The 15,053-nt window shown below is 40.2% G+C and overlaps 1 protein-coding gene and 1 long non-coding RNA gene across 3 annotated transcripts in view; both read left to right on the top strand.

Annotated features, from left to right (window-relative positions):
* The first annotated feature begins 1,263 nt into the window (after positions 1 to 1,263).
* On the top strand, positions 1,264 to 4,053 carry LOC115589516 (uncharacterized). The gene is made up of 2 exons (XR_003985542.1): positions 1,264 to 3,266; positions 3,582 to 4,053. It is a non-coding gene; the product is annotated as an uncharacterized LOC115589516 (long non-coding RNA).
* A 6,917-nt stretch (positions 4,054 to 10,970) lies between these two features.
* The window catches only part of LOC115589510 (uncharacterized), a 28,886-nt gene continuing 24,803 nt past the window's right edge, over positions 10,971 to 15,053 (top strand). For both annotated transcript variants that reach the window (XM_030430432.1, XM_030430434.1), the window contains exon 1: positions 10,971 to 11,259. The gene's annotated coding sequence lies outside the window, so the exon portion shown is untranslated. The remainder of the gene's footprint in view (positions 11,260 to 15,053) is intronic.

A 15,053-nucleotide genomic window follows, 5' to 3' on the forward strand; every position in this document is an offset into this window, starting at 1 on the left:
ATTTAAAAAAGTTATATGTAACTATTTACATTTAAATGCAGGCAATGCTCAGGTCTGCCTGACCTCCTTCCAGCTGAATGAAGAGCTGCACTGCCTGCTCCACATTCAGCTTCTCCTCATTATTCTGAATCATTAAACAAAAAACCAACTCCACTACACACTAAACACACTACACCAAACACTACATAACACACTAACTACACACTCCAAACACGCTAAATGTCACAAATCTCTCAACTCTCAATATCGCTGTCTACACACCGACCGTCGTTGCCTGTCAATCATCCGCCTAGGTCCCTCCCACAACTTCCTGTTCCTCAACAACCAAACTTGCTGCTTGGACACTTTCGTGACAAAAGCCCGTTTTTACCGTTTCTTCCTGCACCAGACCCAAAGCAAACGTGACGGCAATGTTCGCGAAAAAGCGTGGCGGACATTATTTACCCTAGGTCCGGTTTTGGACATGCCGATGCGTCCGGTCCGTCGCCTTGGGAGGTGGGCCGTGTAGCTAGCGGCTAGCGGCTAGCTACACACGAACATCCACAGATTCTGATTCCACTTTGTTGTCTGCGCATCTCCGGATCTCCTCAGACCCGAACAGACTCGGTCCGGACTCGTTTAATCTCATTAATCCACAGCAGTCAGTTTAGATGCACAGAACAGAACAGAACGGGACCGAACCGCCGGCAAAATCTTTAACTGTATGATGATGTTGTCGGCTGAAGTGGTAAAGAATGAACTACAACTTAAAACTAGGGGATCAGTCTCTTCAGCCTTTAGATCTCTTGAATTACTGCACAGTGCCACATTTCCATCAGGGCTGCAGTCAGTGACGGACTGGGAACAAAAAACGGCCCTGGCATTTGCACCCACCAGCGGCCCGCGGAAGGGGGGTGAGCGCGCCCACGTGCACGCGCAATTTTTGACGCACGTAAAGAAGAGGCACTTTTGATAGCCCTGGTGATAGTAAACGTAAATTCCCAAGCTATAAACAACTAACGTTACACCCCAATACATAAAACACATTAATAAATCATCAGAGCCAGCCGCTCCATAATACAAACTTGTCTTACCATCACGCAGTCATCCATGTCTACCTCTTCCTTCCCCTCTTGCTCATATTCCTCACTGTCCTGTCTTTTTCCCTGGTGTGCTGGTGCTAGCAGTATTAGCACTAGTGCTAGCTGAAGCTGCACTTGATTTTAAAAACAAATCAGTCGGTTTGCAGCATTTTTCACCGTCAACCAACAGTGCTCTCAGAGATTTCTCTCTTTTTCTCCGCTCCCACCTTGTGTCGCTTGATACCTCGATTCATGTTTTTGCTAGCTTAAACTCAGTCAGCTTCCAACTTCCAACCTCCAACTTCCAACCACCACTCTCAGACGGTCCACTCGATTCAGTCTTGAAAATCCCAGAAGGCATTGCTTCATTTTAACTTTTGCAAACAACTAGTCAAATAAAAAATGCAGGTAGATTTGTTTTATTTCAAACCATGCACGTTTTTGAACATCTGAATAAGACATTTGGCTACAAAACAATGCAGAGTGATATAAAAGTTTGTGACTGTAGAAGGTAACCATGACTGTGATATCGAGACTCGTATGTGGCATATTAATAGCGATTAGATCACAAATTAGATTAGTGTGAAAGATTAGGAGAAATTTGGCTTCGCTTTAGCATAACAACTTTATTGACGCTTGAAACAGCCGGGAGAAACATGCTTGGGACCGCTCTGAGATTTGTCGGCCGCCTTCAGCCCCGCTTTATTTTTTGTTATTTTTATTTATTCATTTATTGATTTGCGGCCGCCTTTTGACGCAGCTGCACCGCTTTATTAATTCATTTAGCCTATTCATAAACTTGCGGCCGCGGCAGCCTATTGATGCAGCCACTCCGCTTTATGTTTATTCATTTAATTATTTATTCATTCAAACAAACTGACCAGGACAACACAGTTTCATACTTGTTTGTTACTGGTTTACTTGTGGCGGACCCTGCCACCTTTCTAGCTTCAAACAGTGTTGTGGGGACCTAATTTACCTCTGATAACAGCTTGTTTATTCAGTTATGGAAAATATTTCTTCTCAAACTACGTAGTGCCCCTTTAATACTGAGCAGATTTCTTTTTCTCCCTGTGGAGGATCATAAAGCATCTGATTTTATTGATTTATTCCACTCTTATGAATTGTTTCCGCTTTTGTGCCACACAGGACATATCAGGAACCAGAATTGTTTGATATCTGTGGAATGATTTATCTTTAAAGTTTAAAAGCAAATGAAGCAATGTGGAGCCTCCTTACAAGCCGGCCACACTGGATGCTCGAGCAGGGCGTGTGCTCAGCATAAAATCTTGCTTTTCACTAAATCCTAAGTAACCCAGAGTTTAATACAAATAATTACTCTGACATGTTGCTTCTGAGTCAGCTTCTCTCCACTTGTGCTGCTAGATTCAAATCAGTTAAAGACATGTTTGTACATACAGAGTCTCTGCTGATTAGGATCAGTGATGATGTGTTTGTGGAAATCTTTCACTGTATGATGATGTTGTCGGCTGAAGTGGTAAAGAATGAACTACAACTTAACACTAAGGGACCAGTCTCTTCAGCCTCCATCAGGGCTGCAGTTCTTTGCCTGCTTCTGTTCTGCATACTGAGAGATGGCTACCGTCCCTTTAATTAAAGGTGCACTGTGTAGTTTTGGGGAAGGAAAATTTAATGAGAAGAGAATCATTCCATTGACTGATTTATTTATGCCTAAGCAAACTAAATATACAAACTGTCATCATTGTCATGAATGAATAAATTGAATAAATAAAAATTGACTTTAAAGGCAACACAGTTTCATGCTGGTTTACTTTGTTTATATGTCACGGACCCTGCCAGCTTTGCAGCTTCAAACAGTGTTCTGGGGAGCTTATTTTCCTCTGAGAACAGCTTGTTTATTCAGTTATGGAAAACATGACTATTTTTGAATTTGTATTATCACTTCATTAACATTGTGAATATCAGAGTTTGAATTTCTTCTCAAATTAAGTAGTGCATTACAGAGCACAAAGGGCATGCAGTTCCACTCAAAAAACCCAAACGGAGTGCAGAATGCAGTCTTGGTCTGATCCTCCACGGACAGCAGAAAGGTGTTTGCATCTGGGATGCAGCCCTCATTTTACAACGTAAACAGTACCTGGTAGACCCAGAGAGAGAGAAGGAGGGCCTCTTTGAACCCCACTGGAGGCAGATGCACAAGCTGTGCCACCCCTGCCTCATACAGTAAGGCCATTTGTCAGCAAGGCTGTAGCTGTATGTTCATGTCTCTTTATTCTGAAAGGTTTGTTGACCTGAAGAGAAATGACCGTTCTAAAGTTAGACACAAATTGTACATGATGATTTTTCTTTTACATACAATATCTTTCTGTAATCCTTGATATTATTGATTAATAAAGGAACATTAATGCTTGGCTAAGCATATGAGTCCTTGGCTAAATTTAAAGTGAATTTTCCTTATCCTCTATGTTTTCCTTTTCCTTTCCTTGTGCTGTTTTAAATGTATAGTCCAGTGTTTTTATAAGGGGAAAAACTTCTCAGGTATGATTTTGTTGGCCATCAAGAGACACTTCAAGATGATGCTGAACTGCTGCTGAAGATCTTAAAGCTGGAGGATGACATCAAGTTCCCTCCTTCCAATGAAAACATGACTTCCCCGGATTATGTGTTAACCTGGTTCAGGACAGTTCCCCTAGAGGACAGGAGGAAGCTGTACAAACTCTACGAAGGCGACTTCAGGCTGTTTGGCTACCAAAAGCCAAATGAACTGCTTGACGGTTGAGATAAGGTCATGACTTGGACAACTTTACACTTCCCTTTGAAGCCCATGGGTGAAAAGAGCAATTATCAAGGATGTGTGCAGGAAAATTGTGAGGGGAAAAAAAAAGAACAGAAATTTGAACCACTCAAATTTAACAATGCTTCTGATCTGATCTAATAATAAAGACTTTTTTTGTACCCTATACCTGTACCTTTCCTACTCTACAGCACTGTAATAAAAGCTAAAACATGATAGAAGGGTAAACATTTCATGTTGGAGGTTTTCAACACTGCATATCACGGCTCCACTTGCCTCTGTGCTCCACTTTTCAGGTTCTCCCTGATGATCTGACACCAATCACCTTGTTGAGGGATCAGTGTCACCTGTTAATAAGCCTGGTGATTCAAAGATGGCTCCCTCTCTCCCTCCTGACTGAGCACAATATAAGACACTAGGGTCACTCACTGATGAGAAGCTTCTTAGCTTACAGACGGTTGTCACTTCATAGTTTAGATGCTTTGATGGGAACATTCAAGGCCGAAATGCAAACCTGACAAAGCCGGCTGCTGCAGGGCCCCAGAACCTGAGAGCCACAGGCTCACTGCAGCAAACACTATTGTATACACCACATATTAAAGGTGCACTAAACAAACCCTCTTGATTTCATTGACTGAACAAACTGAATACACAAGCTGACCTTAAAGGACAACACAGTTTCATACTGTTTACTCAGTTTATCTGTGGCGGACCCTGCCACATTTCCACCTCATCAATATTGTACATGTTAACATTCTGTGTTTGAATTTTCTCTCCAAAACTATACCGTGCTAATGGGCCTGCTTTATCTGCTTTGCACAATGATGAACTCAACTGGAGCGTCACAGCCTTAAGTATTCTCCATTTGAAGGTGGAGATTTCCCTTTTTTCTTAAGAAAGGGCACCATCACTGCACTTGGTAATGCTTTATGTGCCTCTCCGTAACATGTTTTGTTTGTTAATGCACACATAATTCCCACATTTATTGTAAACATTGGTATTAAAGTTATCACAACTGTTTTCTTCTTAATCTTTTGTGTTACTGAGGCTGAACATCATTTCACATCATGTTGAACAGAGACACACATGGAAATATGGAAGGTTTTCTTTACACAAAGGTTTACTTCAGACTTTTTCTCTCCTTCATACTCGTCAGTGTAAATGAGCTGTGACCCTTCTTGGCTCTTCTTACAATGACAATTTTTCGGAAAATCTGAAGATTTCAATGGAACTGTGTTTTTATTAAAATATAAAAACAGTCAAATCGTATTTCAAAAATATTTACACAAAATTCTTGAACTCAATATTTGGTTGATGAAATTTAACACAGAATACAACAGGAATACAATAGATTGATAACTTGTAAATGTTTTAACAAAAAAAATGAAATAACGTTTTCTAAGGCCTCAATAAGCATCAGTTTCACGTTTGTTCACAGTTTACAGCACACATTTTTGTACAGTTGTGTCCTGGTGTATCACAATTTGCTTTGTGCCTCACACCTACACTAACTGATGTTCATTACTGTCAAAGTGAAACTGCAAAATTATATTTCTGTGACGAGGCAGCAACATGTCGCAACAATGTCCTTCCTGCACGTGCGCACATTCTTATAATCAATTACAAAATACTATGACCTGGTTTCGAAATCAAGAATCTTTTAAATTTTGTGACAGAGAACAAGATGTTAAGGATTCATCATTAACAGGGATGTGAAATGTGTTGATATGCTTTAGTTGAACTTACTAATGTGCTGATGTGTGTTGTGCTTTATGCAACATCGAGTTTTGGGTTAAATATGGCTATCAATAACAATGAATGATTATTAGGGATACTCATTAATTTGATAAATAATTTAAACCAGATCACTTCGGGGCACCACCTGTGAAAAAGGGAAAAGAAAACCAATTCACCAAATCAGTCTCATAAAAAGGTACTAAAATGTTTGTTACTCTGATTAATAATTAACTGAGAATAGACAGCATGAAGGTTCAAAGGTATTCTATTTAACACCAAGATGAAAACACACAATCTAACTAACATGTACTATCTACAGGTGTGTGTGTGTGTGTGTGTGTGTGCAACATGTCCCAACTATGTCCAGCATACATTCTTATAGTCACTTCCGAAACACTTTGACCTGGTTTCAAAATCATGAATCTTTTAAACTGTTTGACAGAGAACAAGATTTTAAGGACTCATCACTAACAGGGATGTGAAATGTGTTGACCTGCTTTTGTTGTATTTACAAATGTTCTGATGTGCAACCATTACAATTTTTTATTGTATGCAAAATGACACAAAAAGAAACTGATTTTCTCCTGTTAGTTCTAATCAGCTCTAATATTAAGGAGGATCACTGCAGTTAGTTGTGTTTTTGCTTAACTGTTTTTGGATTGGTTTGCTAAAGTCTTTGTCTTTATATCTGGTTAACCACATCCTCATGTGTCTTTCACAGCTGGGTTTATAAGAAAGACTATCTACAGGTGTGTGTGTGTGTGTGTGTGTGTATGTGTGCGCGCGCTTTAAAGTACCACCAAGTCTCACACTTACACTAACTGATGTTGACTGTGAAGTGAAACTGATATTTCTGTGAGGAGGCAGCAACATGTCGCAACAATGTCCTTCCTGCATGTGCACACATTATTATAGTCACATACGAAACACTATGATCTGGTTTCAAAATCATGAATCTTTTTACAGTTTTTTTCAATTGCTTAAGCACGATTTCGAATAGAGGGCCCGGTTTTTCAAAACACTACACACAGATGAGAATCATACAGATCATACACCTTCCACCGCCACGTTGAGAAGAACTCCTCGATTGGATTGAGAAATGGAGAGTTTGGTGGAAGGTATAGCACAGAAAATTTAAGATTGTGCTGCAACCAGTTGTGGACCTGTGCAGAGCGGTGGAATGATACATTGTCCCAGATGACAATGTATTGCATCTGTTGTATTTGGTTCACTGTGAAGTTGTTGTGCAGTTGGTCCAGAAATGTCAGAATGTGAGCTGTGTTATAAGGGCCCATATTGGCATGACGGAGGAGGACCCCATTCTGTGTAAGGGCAGCGCAGAGGGTGATGTTACCCCCACGCTGTCCTGGGACGTTGATTATAGCCCTGTGGCCAATGATGTGTCTGCCTCTCCTTCTTGATTTTGTGAGGTTAAACCCTGCCTCATCGATGTAGATAAACTCGTGTGGGATTTCTTCAGCATCAGTCTGTAAAACTCTCTGTAATACAGGGAAAGACAAGATTGTGTAGTTTAGCATGGATCTAATACACAGTAAATTTAGCTTGCAGTGTGTAACATCACAGTGCTAAAGTGAACAATACATACCTCCACATATGCATGCCGCAGTTGTTTGACCCTCTCCGAATTCCTCTCAAAAGGCACTCGATACAGTTGTTTCATTTGAAGTTGATTTTTTTTCAGGATGCGTGCCAGTGTTGAGAGAGAGACCTGATGAACATTATTGAAAATGCCATCGTCGCCAATGATGTTGACTTGAATTTCTCTGAGAGTTATTGCATTATTGGCCAGAACCATGTTTATGATTGCTCTTTCTTGTTTTTGTGTGAAAATAGGCCCCCCTCCCTCCTTGTCGCTCTTGCCCCTGAATCCTATGTGGAAAGAAATACATAGGATCTCACAGGAACCAGTATGAACAGTGCTGATATGGTACATACTAAGCAGTTGATTACTTTTGTAGAAAGATTTGTTTTTACCTGTTTTCTTGTCGAAATGTCCTGATCACAGATGCCACTGTATATCTGCTAAGATTTGGTTGAACTCTCAGTCCGTGGTTCACCACATGGTCAACTTGCATGAATTCCTCTCCTTCTTAGGGCATGTATTCCTGCTTCCGGTCTGCCTCTGCCTCTGCCTCTGCCTCGTCCTCGTCCTCTTCCTCTACCTCCACCTCGGCCTTGACCTCTGGCATGGCCTCTGCCTTCACCTCCTTCTCCTTCTCTTTGAATTCCTCTCATTCTTACTCTTCCTCGTCTTACTCGTTCCATTGTGGTAGAAGACAGGTGAACTCACCTGCTGCCTTTTTGTAGTGCTTGAACCTGATTGGTGTGTCTACAATTAAGCAATCATGTGTTGGTGCACCTGAGTGTTGTGTTTAACCAATTAGATAATGAGTGTGGTCATTTGAAAGTCAGTGCTTTGGAATTTGCAAGGAAGTGACATCATGATATGCATCTGTGTCTAATGTATACAAGTGTGTTTAGTGTTTTGCAATTTACTGTGTGCAGTCATTTGCAAAAAGTGTGAAGCTGACATTGTGCTTATAGTTGTGCTAATCTAGTTCGGAGTTTTGCTCCTTGAGTGTAAGGTTTTTATTATTGTGTACGACTTTTGATTTGAGTGTTTATGCAATCCAAAAAAACTGTAATTGATCTCAGAGAACAAGATTTTAAGGACTCATCATTAACAGGGATGTGAAATGTGTTGATAGGCTTTAGTTGAACTTACAAATGTTCTGATGTGCAACCATTACAATTTTTTATTGTATGCAAAATGACACAAAAAGAAACAGATTTTCTCCTGTTAGTTCTAATCAGCTCTAATATTAAGGAGGATTACTGCAGTTAGTTGTGTTTTTGCTTGACTGTTTTTGGATTGGTTTGCTAAAGTCTTTGTCTTTATATCTGGTTAACCACATCCTCATGTGTCTTTCACAGCTGGGTTTATGTGGAGTGATCCAGTTGAAGCCACATTATGCCTACAGAGATACTGAGGCTCAGTTCTCGCCACCGAAGAGGGCACTTTAGCACGCGATTTGGGCTCCCAAGAGGGAAGTTTATAATATTTTAACCAGCCAAGGGGGAAGTTTAGTGTGTTTTGCCAACCAAGAGGGTCGTCTAGTGATCGGAAGGTCACAAGTTCGAATCCCGGCTCCCCCTAGCTGCATGTCAAAGTGTCCTTGAGCAAGATACTGAACCCCAAATTGCTCCTGATGAGCAGTTGGCAACTTGCATGGCAGCCTCCGTCATCAGTGTATGAATGTGTGTGTGAATGGGTGAATGTGGCATGTATTTTAAAGCGCTACACTGGAAAAGCGCTATAAAAATGCAAGCCATTTACCATTTACTTTAGCGTGCGTTTTGGCTCCCAAGACGGCACTTTAGCGTGTGTTTTGGCTCCCAAGAGGGCACTTTAGCGCGTGTTTTGGCTCCCAAGAGGGCACTTTAGCGCGTGTTTTTCAACAATTGGGCCACGAGTCTTTGTGTTTCCTGTCATACTGCTAAATACTCTCTTAAATATACCGATGCACAGGTTTGTAGATCCACTACCAAGTGTTCTTGGTTGGAGTCTTTCAGCTAGCTGGTTAGCAGGATACCCTGTCCAGCTGGCCAGAAGAACAACACAGACTACCTGGACAGCTAATACAGTCTGCAACAATGGAAGATGAGCCAAAGAAACTCTTTCAAGGGAGCACATCCCCACCACTGCAGATATTTGGTCTATTAACAACAAAAGCAAAATTGAAGCTATTTATAGGCACTATATCAGCGCACATCTTTGACACATTTAAATCCAGCAGTAAAACACACTGCATGTAATCAAACTGTAATGTTAGTGAGGAAGTATTTGACTCGATGTCATTCTGGATTTTTACTTTCCTTTGTCTTTTCAGTTGCTGATCAATCGGGCGGAAAATTGATCATTTGTCAGATTCCCTATGTTTCAGTCATTTCTTCCCACCCCAAGTGCGACGTCAGAGGAAAATGGCCACAGTATGAATGTGGTCTGCTGACATGCGCACCGACCCCAGACTCTATAACATCCCGACACAGGCCCTGCACTGACACCACCATTCATGTGCATGTTGTATCTTGCAGACATGTAGCGCTCATTTCTGAGGACGTGCACCTCTGACGCGCTATGTGGATACAAGCTATGCGAGGCACCCATCACGTGTACGCGTTGTTAAAAAGCACGTATGACACAGTCCTAAATGCTGAAATACTCATGGTGAATTCCTCCAGTGTTGATTTCTGCACTGAATTTGGAACTTTTACTTTCAGTGAAGTCTTTGAGGCCTTTCTGCTGGTTTTGACAATAATCCTGGACCATTTGTTATAGTGGGACATAGAGGCAGGGTGGACTGGTTATAGTGGGACATAGAGGCAGGGTGGACTGGTTATAGTGGGACAGAGAGGCAGGGTGGACTGGTTATAGTGGGACATAGAGGCAGGGTGGACTGGTTATAGTGGGACAGAGAGGCAGGGTGGACTGGTTATAGTGGGACATAGAGGCAGGGTGGACTGGTTATAGTGGGACAGAGAGGCAGGGTGGACTGGTTATAGTGGGACATAGAGGCAGGGTGGACTGGTTATAGTGGGACATAGAGGCAGGGTGGACTGGTTATAGTGGGACATAGAGGCAGGGTGGACTGGTTATAGTGGGACAGAGAGGCAGGGTGGACTGGTTATAGTGGGACATAGAGTCAGGGTGGACTGGTTATAGTGGGACAGAGAGGCAGGGTGGACTGGTTATAGTGGGACATAGAGGCAGGGTGGACTGGTTATAGTGGGACATAGAGGCAGGTGGACTGGTTATGACATGTCATGGGAGACTTCACAAGGATCACAGCATGACATTCAGAGAGATGTACACCAACAAACGCTGATTGTTATTCCTCACTGTACAGATGAGACAGGCGCCATGTTAAACTTCAGCAGTTTCCCCGCTACTAAAGTATGTATGTGTGATTAGGGGCTGCAGTCATTGTAGAGTGTATTGTTATATTATATGGCTGTGTTGTCTGTCATGCAGATGAGTTTTTATACTATAGATTGAAACAAACTCTCAGATTGTGTCTTAATAATGCGTGTTGCACCCTTTGTGGTGTCCACAGACTTTTGTTGGTCATTTTTGTTTGTCAGTTTCGTCCTCTGTATTTATAATTGGTATCATTTGAATGCACAAGGCACGAGACAGAATCGTGATTTATTTTTAATATTTTTGTCATGTTTACATCACAGATTTATTTAAATATATCAGATTAAATCAGGTGACCAAAACACTATTTTTTATAAGGCCTCAATCAGCTTCCAACAGTTTTGTACTGTTTCTCTCACAGTACACACCTACAATAACTGATGTTGGTGTTTCCTGTTAAGTGAAACTGTCAAATACTATTTCTTCAAAAGTGAAACTGAAGAGACGGACGGAAATAGCGGTTATACACCGGATGTAAGGTAAGACAGGACCCATTCTGCATGTGCAGACCTTCACATATCACAAAACACACAGTGACACACAGTGACACACACGCAAACACACACTGGTGAATTGTGCAATGGGGGAGGTGTCACTAATACTATATAAAGCATTATTGGGAGTCTCATCTCATCATATTTTCTCTCATCACCTGTACAGCAGCTCTCCTTCCAGTCACCCAGCAGGTAAGATCACCAACTTTAACTCACCATTAGATGGTTTATACTGTAGACCTTTAAATATTACAAGTAAAAATGTTGCAGATTCAGTTGCAGTTTGTCCTTTTTCATTTTGTATTAGAACAGCGATGGCAGCAGCAGCTTGGTCCAGGAGCAGAGGAGTGGCTGGTGTCAGAGCCACCACAGGCCTGTTCTCCATCTTCACTCTGCTGTGTCTGGTTTGCCTCTCAAGTTCACTGATTCACAAAGACCAGCTGGTAAATCCACTGATGATGAACCTCTCTGTATCTAGAACATGTTCACATTCATTTGAAAGTCCTCAGCCATTGTTTATTTTTATTTTATTTATTTATTTATTTATTTATTTATTTATTTATGTTGTTTATTTCGGGCATGTCAATTCATAAACATCACATTTCATCATTGTTCAAATAATACAATACACATGGCCGAAAGGGAAAAAGCGGGAGAAGCCAAAGCTTATCAAGTCCGCCCCCATTACCCACAGGATAAAATCTTCATCCTGATCTTTTCTTGTCATTTGCATTTTACATTTCCTTTTTTTTTTTTTCAACTTCTTTTGTTATGACCTTTGACAAAACATATTACAGCAGTAGCATACAGAGCTGAATTCAAGCTCTAGACAGTACATACAGATTACATGTGTGTCTACTGTTGTGTGCCGATTTACAGGGCTAGTTGAGTTCTTCACAGCTCAGAAGAACTTGTGATAACTCAAAGTAGTGTCACAGTGTTCGTACCTAAGTTATCTCACATTGTTGATACACATTATAACAACATCCTGCTATGTACAACTGGCATTGGCCTTGGACCATACAATTTTCTCAGGTTCAACTTATTGTTTGGGTACAGAATGGTATTTGTTATGCTCACATGCCGCCTCAACAAAGTGTCTGCACAGTGTCTGTTGATTCGTGCCTCTGACCTTTATCAACCCTCCTGTATTGATCTGTACTGATCAACGATTGAATGTACATACTTTTTACAAGATTATATCCATCCAGGAAAAAAATCTGTGCCTTTGTCTTCATTAATCCATGTTTCCGACACTGCAATGATGTGAAAGGGGTTTTGAAGTGATTTAGGTATTCCTTGATGTGGCCGAAGTTGGTATATAGACTCCTGCTGTTAAAGTGAATTAGAGACAGTTTCCCGTCCATCTCAGCGCTGTCTCTGTATTGAACTTCAGTATAATACTTGCAATTCCCAGTCATGTTGAAACAGAAGTGATTATCCGGGTCAATTCCTTCGTTCGGGTCAGATAAGGTATGATTCACATGTTGATTTGTAATGTGTCCGTGTGAGTCATAACAAAAAGCAAATTACTGTTGAAATGTTCTCATGTATTTAATATTTTTTATCTGATGTTGTGTGTGCTACATTAGCTGCTGACCAGCAGCTGTGATACTTACATGTTATCAAATGGAAATTCATGTTGATTGTCATTCTGGATTTGCAGAAAGAGTTAAAGGAAAACCTTCAGAAAGCACAAGAACAACTGGACGAGGCGAAGGTGAGTCAGTCACACAGTTCATGTTGCTCACATAAATTACTTCAGAGTAAGTTTGAAGTATTGGAATACTGTGTGACTTTATGTACAGCAGTGCATACATGGTATATGTTTATATTTTTTTCCCATTAGGCAATGTACGAGCCAGAAATGGGCACTGCTAAACAACTCGCGGGGCTATCTGTGAGTCTTATGGACTCCCTGGAAACATTCATGAAGGCAGATGAAGAAGAATTTCCTGATGACTCTCTACATGTGCAGGGATTTGTGCAGGGCGTCAAGGACTTCGTAAAGAGCAACAAGAATACAATAGATAAGAAGGATGAGGAGATGAGAGCACAAATAGAGAAAAGTGAAAAGAAACTAGAAAGACTAAGGAAATTGATCACATTACTTGAGGAGCAACAATTTGAACTGTAAATCCCATGTCAGTCAGTGCTTCTACCTCTGATACTGCAGCTTTTGTATCTGTGAAGTTTCCCTTTTATTATCCTTCAGCTTCATGTTTGACATAAAATAGGAGGTTAGAGAGAGACGCACTATTGACAGGGATGTGAGAGGTGTTGTACTACATTTATTAAATGTGCACACTGATGTGCAACCATTACAGTTATGGTACTGGCAACAATGCTAATGCAGGATTAAATAAAAGAAACACATTTTTTTTCCTTTTCTTTCTAGTTCAATATATTAAGGTGGATTAAAGAGAATCATGTTTTTTGTTTTCTTCTCCTGGTTTATTTTTTATGGTTTTCTTGGAATAACAGAATCCACAATACAAACTATGATCTTCTACATTTCTACCTATATTACTTTATTGAAATCAGGGCTATTGAAAATATATGCTGTAAAACTGTGTTGGATGAAATTCAGCATGTGTGGAAAACCCAAATAAATGTCCTACAAGGGAACTGTTGCTGTCTGTCGTTTCTATCTTTGCAATTGTGAAATATGAAGCCCAGAGCTAACTAACTTTATAACAGAAGTAAAGGTCTTTTTGAGGGTCTGACCCTCCCTGACCCTCTGACAATATCCCATCCAAATATAAGTTTCCTGTTGTTCACATGACAATATTATGACTGATCATTAAGATGCTTTATTCATAATCATTTCTTCCTTTCAAGCTGTGAAGTCCTGACCTCCAGTGGATGAAGTCAGTGTTACATGCTCTGAAACAGCTTCTATTACATGTTTAACTCACTCTGTTGATATATGAACTCTAAAAGGAACATGAGAAAATGATCAAAGTAGAAAATACTTCAGATATTCATCACAGTCACTATTTCTGACCAGCTTGAATGGGACACTGTCAGTAGACCCTCCTAAAGACTATTACCTCTGTTTTACATCGTTCTGATTTGGCCTTGATAGACAGAATCATTTTCTAATTATAAATTGGATATTAATCATATAAAGTACTTGATACTGACCTAAGTTTTTGGGGCAATTTCTTGTTCACATTGGTAAAAGAAAATTGTTTCTGTTTTATTTCCTTTAAAAGATTCTTTTTTTAATGTATTTGGTTTTCATTTTTAAGAAACCTGAGGAGGGAATCAAAGTTTGATGGACAGACCTGGAAAGTGAGTGAGTGTGAAATTTTTTTTTTTTGTTCTTTTAGTGGGAAAGGAAAGATTCAAGTTGGAAGAAAAGGTTTGTTGTGTGTGCGTGTGTGTGTGTGTGTGTGTGTGTGTGTGTAACTTACCTATAAACTAAGAAGAAATTAAATATGTTTACTTAACTATATATTAAGAAGTATTTAAAGATCTTAACTTATCTGTAAAGGAGGAAGTTTTTCTCTTTTTTTAAGTAGGGAAAGAAAGTGTAAAGTTGGAAGGAAAGGTTTGGTGTGTGTGTGTGTGTGTGTCTGTGTCTGTGTGTGTGTGTGTGTGTAGTTGAATATTTCTAATATTGTAGGCTACTGAACAAATCATGGCACTTTCTGGATCTGTGGAAACCGCTTCAAAATATGACTTGAATATGATTTTCCGTCATGAATCTGTTGACTAGGTCGGCTGCTATTGGTCTGATGTGATTGACGCTTCATTGATCAATATTTAGCAATAATTCTCTCAAACATTTCAGCAACACTATTATATAAACCCAATGCATCATTTAGATCTGCATCCACTGTATATGCATATTACTTACTTTTTTAGTTACATTTAGGTCAGTTACATAAGGAGCTGGAGCACAGCTGGACACATTAATAATATTACTGAAGTCCAAAAGAATAGGCTGGTGAAATGGCGTCAGTCTCCAAGTTCAGATT

The sequence above is a fragment of the Sparus aurata genome, chromosome 10, assembly GCF_900880675.1.
Source record: "Sparus aurata chromosome 10, fSpaAur1.1, whole genome shotgun sequence".
Taxonomy (NCBI): domain Eukaryota; kingdom Metazoa; phylum Chordata; class Actinopteri; order Spariformes; family Sparidae; genus Sparus; species Sparus aurata.